Consider the following 7,734-nt stretch of genomic DNA (forward strand, 5'->3'; position numbering starts at 1 on the left):
AGTGTGGCTAATAGGTGAGGACAAGGACCCTATACCCTGTGAATAGTTGTCTGGGTCTGGGATTGTCCCTAAGGGTTAGTGTGTGTCTAATAGTTGTCCCTCGACATTTGCAGGTGACTCTGGTTGGCCAAACCTGTCATGGCTGTCCTGCCATTTGATAAAGTTTGTTTTGACCAATGACTTTGTGTTTCACCACTGCGCATATTAGTTGCTCAATGTTCACCAGTAGCACATGGTATGTTTTGTTCAGTTGAGCCGCCTATTGGCTTTGATATGCTGTATCCAGTCTAGCCGCCTATTGGCTTTGACATTGCATGCCTATTGACTTTGACATGATATTATATATTGCATTTTGTATTCAGCTTAACTGCCTATTGGCTTTGACATGATATTCAGCTTAACTGCCTATTGGCTTTGACATGATATTATATATTGCATTTGGTATTCAGCTTAACTGCCTATTGGCTTTGACATGATATTCAGCTTAACTGCCTATTGGCTTTGACATGATATTATACATTACACTTTGTATTCAGCTCCGCTGCCTTTTGGCTTTGACATGATATTATACATTGCATTTTGTATTCAGCTCAGCTGCCTATGGGCTTTGACATGATATAAGACATTGTATTTTGTATTCAGCTTAGATGCCTATTGGCTTTGACATGACACTAGACATTGCATTTGATATTTAGGTTAGCTGCCTATTGCCTTTAACATGACATTGCATTTGATATTTAGGTTAGCTGCCCATTGCCTTTAACGTGGAGTTCTGTATTTTTCCAAGCTGTGTTTTTGCACCAGAGAACCAAGATGTTTTGCTCTCACAGTAGACTAGACCTGATAAGAGAGAGTACATGGGCGTCGTTTCTCTTCCCTTGAGCTTGGGAACAGGAGTAGTCTTGGAGACCTGGCCAGTCTCCAAAAGGCTTGCTCAGTTTCCCAGGACTGAGAGGAGGGGGCACACCTTTGTAACGAATGTAACAGGCTGCAGAGAGTCAGATTCGAATCTGCCGGACCTCGTGCTGGAGCTTGGCGCAGGCTGCCAGCAATCCCGTGTGGGTAGATGAATCTCTCTTTCTCGCGGCTGACAGGGGTCCTCAGCTTGCAGACCTTAGAAAGATGAAGCTGTGAATAGTTCCCACACGGTGAAGTATTTGTTTTGCTTTGCATTCAATATCTTATAAATATAACCTGCTGTGTATATTGCAAACTGATATATTTTGTTTGATTAACGCGGACTTGAAAGCTACTAACTCATTCATTCATAAACATTGTGGTTGGGGAAGAATAAAATAACAATAAAAGTCTTCTTTGACCTCAGAAGTGCATTTCTGTTGTGTTATGTTAGTGCTTAGAAACTAAATAAGAGGAAAGCACTACAATTGGTACCTGTAGTCGTGGGGTCGGTCATTAAGAGGTGATTAAAAGGGGTTTGACGAGTTAGTAGATTTCTAAGTGCACACTTTAAAAGTGTAATTGTTTTTTTGTTGTTTGGAGAATTACAGAAATTGTTTTCTGTTTGGAGAATCACAGTAGCACGGCAGACCATGTCTGAGAATACATGTGTTGATGAACTGCCTGATGGTGCTAAGAAAAACTGTGAATTGTTTTCTGTTTGGGGAATTACAGAAGAAAATGCATGTGTAGCTAAAATGCCTGATGTTGTTTTGAGAAATAATTCCCGTTGTATATATGTAGAAAACGTGTGTTTTGGAAGTAATGATGACAGAAAGGTCTGGATACCTTTATCTGCTTACAGAGAAATGCAGGAGAAATGTAGGCAGTTGGAACATGAAAATAGGAATTTACGTGAGCAAATTAGCCAGGATACAATAATTCAAAATAAGACTGAAAGTTATAAAAGGGCTGTTTTTGAAGAATCTTTCTTGTCCCATTCCAGTAATGAGGGGGTTAAGACAGCTCCGAGCTGCACTGAGTTTCCGTGTGAGCCAGGGTTTTTGGCAGCCAAAGTGCATTCCTTAACTGATAACACAGACGAGAGAGCTCAGAATGTGATTTACGAGTTACCATTGCAAAATGCACAAGTAAAATGAAGGATTTTAGAGCAAGACACCCCGAGTTTCATTAGCTTGTTTGATTTTTGGAAAAAGAATAGCCCTCATTTGAGAGAAATCCTAACACTTTTGTATATGGTCACTGTGAAAAATAATATGCAGCTGCGCGCTTGTGATTTGGCAAATGAAATAATGCAGACTTTAGGTTTCTGCGCAGTGCAAGAAGGAAATACTTATGTACATTTAAATCATGAACAAGGAAAGAAAATAGTGCCCCTAGCTAGAATCATACAATGGATCTGGTACTTGCAAGACAGGGCTAGAGTACCACAGATAAAAGAGTTACCAATGAAATTGTGTGCACCATTTGAATTCGTGTCTACTGAAGATAAAAAGCATGTTTGTTTTACTGATGATTCATTGACTGAAATGTTGTTTTCTGGCACCGTAGAAGGAACAGAGTTGTATAATGTGTGTCAGATTTTAAAGCAAGAGCTACGTGAGATGTGTCATTTTTACGCTGATTTTTGGTTCTTTGATAATGTTTTAGCCACATGGCTTGTACCTAACTGGTTCAATTACCTTGCAGATGTTAATGAGAAAAATTCAGAGAGAGAAGTGTACACCCAGAATTCTGCCTTAGTGGGGATGGCTAAGTGGGTGCCCCAGCTGAGAGAAAAAGCCACTTACAGGTGGGCAGAGATGAGAGAGATGCACATTCCCCTAGATTTGATAAAAACTGTGCAGCATGCACAAAAGCAATCTGTCATGCAAGCAGTCACAGAGCAGTTGGGGAGAGGAAAGTTGCCAGAACAGAAATGGCAAATTGATCAGGTTTTAGGGAGAGTGATTGCTGCAAATTACCAAGGAAAAATCGAAATTATGCTGATACCTAGAAAAGAATCTGATTCATTCATACAAATTGGAGACAGAATGGCCCAAATTGACAAAAGTGCAGTGAATGGAGGTTTGGTAAAGAATGAGTCTGCCCCAGCCCTTCTGACAGTGCAAGAAAAAGGAAGCTGTGGCGCAGCAGATAAAAACCTCAGTACTGATGTGTGGGCTGAAGCCCCAAGTGACCCTCCAGAACCTGCAGAAAATATAACAAAGGGCCCCAAAAACGTCCTGCTGATTATAAAACAGGGAAAGAAAGAGGAAGGGTGCAGTTTAAATGAAAAATGTTATTTACAAGAAAAGTTATACTTGTTTCTTTTGCAGATCCGACCACGTTTCGCCACTGTCCCTGAGTGCGCTGTGTGGTCCCCCTTCCGGTGTGTGCATGTGGGGTCGGGGAAGGGACCGAATCCCCAACCTGAACCTGGCTGAGTAAAGTGCCAGCACCATGGATCCATTTTGCGCAAACTGCGCCTTCAGTTCAAGTTCAACTTGTTTGCTGTGTTTTTTTTTTTCCCCTCTCGTATGGAACTCTGACTTTTGCTTACCTTCCAGAAAACCTTTCAGGTGGACCGTGCACCTTTACATGAGCAGAACTCATGCCACATCAAATTGGTAACACTGTTGAATTAGAGACTCATTCAGAAAAAAAAAAAAAAATGCCCAGTCTTTTCTATGTAGATGTATCTGATGTGAAAGGTTATGAAATCAATGTGTTAATTCACTTCTATTGCTTTACAGGGATTGCTTTGATCATAATGTTTTTTTTTTGTGCTGATGTTTTTTTTTTTTTTTTTTTTTTTTTTGTTTGTTTGAAATATGAGATATGTGAAACAAAAATTCATTGGTCAAAGGGCGGAATGTCCTGCCATTTGATAAAGTTTGTTTTGACCAATGACTTTGTGTTTCACCACTGCGCATATTAGTTGCTCAATGTTCACCAGTAGCACATGGTATGTTTTGTTCAGTTGAGCCGCCTATTGGCTTTGACATGCTGTATCCAGTCTAGCCGCCTATTGGCTTTGACATTGCATGCCTATTGACTTTGACATGATATTATATATTGCATTTTGTATTCAGCTTAACTGCCTATTGGCTTTGACATGATATTCAGCTTAACTGCCTATTGGCTTTGACATGATATTATATATTGCATTTGGTATTCAGCTTAACTGCCTATTGGCTTTGACATGATATTCAGCTTAACTGCCTATTGGCTTTGACATGATATTATACATTACACTTTGTATTCAGCTCCGCTGCCTTTTGGCTTTGACATGATATTATACATTGCATTTTGTATTCAGCTCAGCTGCCTATGGGCTTTGACATGATATAAGACATTGTATTTTGTATTCTGCTTAGATGCCTATTGGCTTTGACATGACACTAGACATTGCATTTGATATTTAGGTTAGCTGCCTATTGCCTTTAACATGACATTGCATTTGATATTTAGGTTAGCTGCCCATTGCCTTTAACGTGGAGTTCTGTATTTTTCCAAGCTGTGTTTTTGCACCAGAGAACCAAGATGTTTTGCTCTCACAGTAGACTAGACCTGATAAGAGAGAGTACATGGGCGTCGTTTCTCTTCCCTTGAGCTTGGGAACAGGAGTAGTCTTGGAGACCTGGCCAGTCTCCAAAAGGCTTGCTCAGTTTCCCAGGTCTGAGAGGAGGGGGCACACCTTTGTAACGAATGTAACAGGCTGCAGAGAGTCAGATTCGAATCTGCCGGACCTCGTGCTGGAGCTTGGCGCAGGCTGCCAGCAATCCCGTGTGGGTAGATGAATCTCTCTTTCTCGCGGCTGACAGGGGTCCTCAGCTTGCAGACCTTAGAAAGATGAAGCTGTGAATAGTTCCCACACGGTGAAGTATTTGTTTTGCTTTGCATTCAATATCTTATAAATATAACCTGCTGTGTATATTGCAAACTGATATATTTTGTTTGATTAACGCGGACTTGAAAGCTACTAACTCATTCATTCATAAACATTGTGGTTGGGGAAGAATAAAATAACAATAAAAGTCTTCTTTGACCTCAGAAGTGCATTTCTGTTGTGTTATGTTAGTGCTTAGAAACTAAATAAGAGGAAAGCACTACAATGGCTACTGACCCCAGTGAGAAATCCCAGGACAAGGGCAGAGGAACGCTACAACGAGGCACATGGGTGAACTAGGAGAGTGATAGAAAGGACCTTCGGCCTCCCTGAAGGCCAGGTTCCGGTGCCTCCATATGACAGGTGGATCTCTGTACTACTCACCAAAGAAGGTGTGCCAGATCATCGTGGCCTGCTGTATGCTGCACAACTTGGCTTTGCGACGACAGGTGCCTTTTCTGCTGGAGGATGGTCCAGAAAGAGGTCTTGTGGCAGCTGTGGAGCCTGTGGACAGTGAAGAAGAGGAGGCAGAAGAAGAGGATATCGACAAGAGAAACCACGTGATCCAGCAATACTTCCAGTGAGACACAGGTAAGAAGACATCACTGCCTCCCACATCTGATAAAATTGTTAGACCTATCATATGTCTGTCACTTTCACCCAGTGTATGGACCCTGACCTGTCACTTTGCCTTTCCATTTGACTGATGTGGGTCGCACTGTATGACCTCTGCTATGCTACCTCATGGACTAGAACTGTGTGACATAGGTATGTTGACAATACAATGGACATTGCTATTTTCCTCAGTTATTGCAAATACACATTTGTGAAAGCACAGACTGACTCCAGCTTGTTTTGTGATTCAAGGGTGTTTATTTAAGTGCAAAATAGTTGAGGGGGTTGTAAAATGGTCAGGGGTGATGGTGGAGGAATGCCCATGGCAGAGTCCAGTTATTTGTCTCACAGGTGCATTGTCCAAAGGGGCATAGGAAGTGGAGCTAGGGCAGTTTAAGGATGGACAGGGTGACAAAGTGGGACAGAAGAATGACATTCAGGGTGGTCTCATTTCTTGGTGGGGTTCTTGGCATTGTTCTCTGTCTTTGTCCTGGATCTCAGGGACTGTTTGCAGGGTGGTTCTCCCTCTGCAGGGGGTGGGGTGCTGGTGTCGTGGTCCTGTGGCGGTGCCTCCTGTCCACTGGCGCCGGCAGAGATGGTGGGCAGTTCATCTCTAGGCTACTGTCAGGGGTCCCTTGTTGTGCCACAGTGTCCCTCCTGGTGTTCACAAGGTCCTTCAGCACCCCTTCAATGGTGACCAGGGTGGTGTTGATGGACTTGAGTTCCTCCCTGAACCCCAAATACTGTTCCTCCTGCAGCCACTGGGTCTCCTGAAACTTGGCCAGTACCGTTGCCATCTTCTCCTGGGAATGATGGTACGCTCCCATGATGTTGGAGAGGGCCTTGTGGAGAGTGGGTTCCCTAGGCCTGTCCTCCCCCTGTCTCACAGCAGACCTCCCAGTTCCCTGGTTTTCCTGTGCCTCTGTCCCCTGAACCGTATGCCCACTGCCACTGCCCCCAGGTCCCTGCTGTTCTTGGGTTGGTGGGTTTGCCTGGGTTCCCTGTAGTGGTGGACACACTGCTGTTTGACGTGTCCTGGGGACAGAGGTATGGGCCCGCTGGGTGGGTGCTGTGCTGGTGTTTCCTGAGGGGGGAGGCTCTGTGGTGGCTTGTGACTGTGTCATGGGAACCGACTGTCCGGAGGTCCCAGATGGGTCGGGCTGGTCATCTAGATCCAGTTGGACAAAGCTGCTGTCATCACTGTGGGCCTCTTCTGTGGGAGGGGGTGGACATGTCTGGAACTTCCTGTCTGGTGACGTTGGGTAGGGGTCCTGCAGGGGTGTAAAGGCATGATTATTGCATCTGTGTGTGCCATCGTGTGCAATGGGTGGGTGACCCTGTACCCCATTCTTACATTCTTGTGTAGGACCTTGTGTGATAATTGTTTTGGGGTCTGAGTGGGTATCTGTAGTGGACATGCTTTGGTGATGGGTGTCCATGCTTTGTTGTTGCATGGAGGGCTTGGTGTTGGGATGGGTGGTTTGTGATAGTGGACATATGTGAGGTGTTGGAGTGATAGGGTGGGGGTATGTGATAGCATGCAGGTAGGGTGGGGATATGGTAGTTAAGATTTGACTTACCAGAGTCCATTCCTCCAGCTACTCTTGAGAGACCCTCCAGATGCAATATAGCCAAGACCTGCTCCCCCCATGTTGTTAGTTGTGGGGGAGGAGGTGGGGGTCTGCTGCCAGTCCTCTGAACTGCAATCTGGTGCCTTGAGACCACGGAACGCACCTTCCCCGTAGGTCGTTCTACCTCTTCCTGATCTCATCCCGTGTTCTTGGATGCTGTCCCACTACGTTGACCCTGTCCACGATTCTGCGCCATAGCTCCATCTTCCTAGCTATGGAGGTGTGCTGCGCCTGTGATCCGAACAGCTGTGGCTCTACCCGTTTGTTTTCCTCCACCATGACCCTGAGCTACTCCTCAGAAAACCTGGGGTGTCTTTGCAGTGCCATGGGGTGGTGTGGGTGATGTGTGAGGTGGTGTGTGTTGTGATATGTGAGGGGATGTGTTTGTGTGTATTGTCTGAGGCGCATGGATGTTGTGTGAGTGATGGTGTTGAGTGCCTGTGGATGCTAGTTTGTTGATGGTGGTGTCTCTCTCTGGCCTTCTGTCGCAATTCTGGTCGTAAGGGTTTGTGGGTGATGTAGGTGTGTGTTTTATATTGTATTGGGTGTGTGGGAGTGGTGTGTGTATGTGTATCAGGTGTGTGTATTTGGAATTGTCCAATGTGGTTGTGTTTTGTAAATGTGTGTGTATTTTGAGCGCGTCGGTGTGTACCGCCAATGGAATACCGCGGTTGAAAGACCGCCGCGTGGATTCGTGGG

The 7,734-nt window shown here is 44.7% G+C and overlaps 1 long non-coding RNA gene across 1 annotated transcript; it reads left to right on the forward strand.

Annotated features, from left to right (window-relative positions):
* Positions 1-281: 281 nt before the first annotated feature.
* On the forward strand, positions 282-4,956 carry LOC138293447 (uncharacterized). The gene is made up of 2 exons (XR_011203004.1): positions 282-1,148; positions 3,237-4,956. It is a non-coding gene; the product is annotated as an uncharacterized lncRNA (long non-coding RNA).
* Positions 4,957-7,734: the final 2,778 nt, after the last annotated feature.

The sequence above is a fragment of the Pleurodeles waltl genome, chromosome 4_2, assembly GCF_031143425.1.
Source record: "Pleurodeles waltl isolate 20211129_DDA chromosome 4_2, aPleWal1.hap1.20221129, whole genome shotgun sequence".
Taxonomy (NCBI): domain Eukaryota; kingdom Metazoa; phylum Chordata; class Amphibia; order Caudata; family Salamandridae; genus Pleurodeles; species Pleurodeles waltl.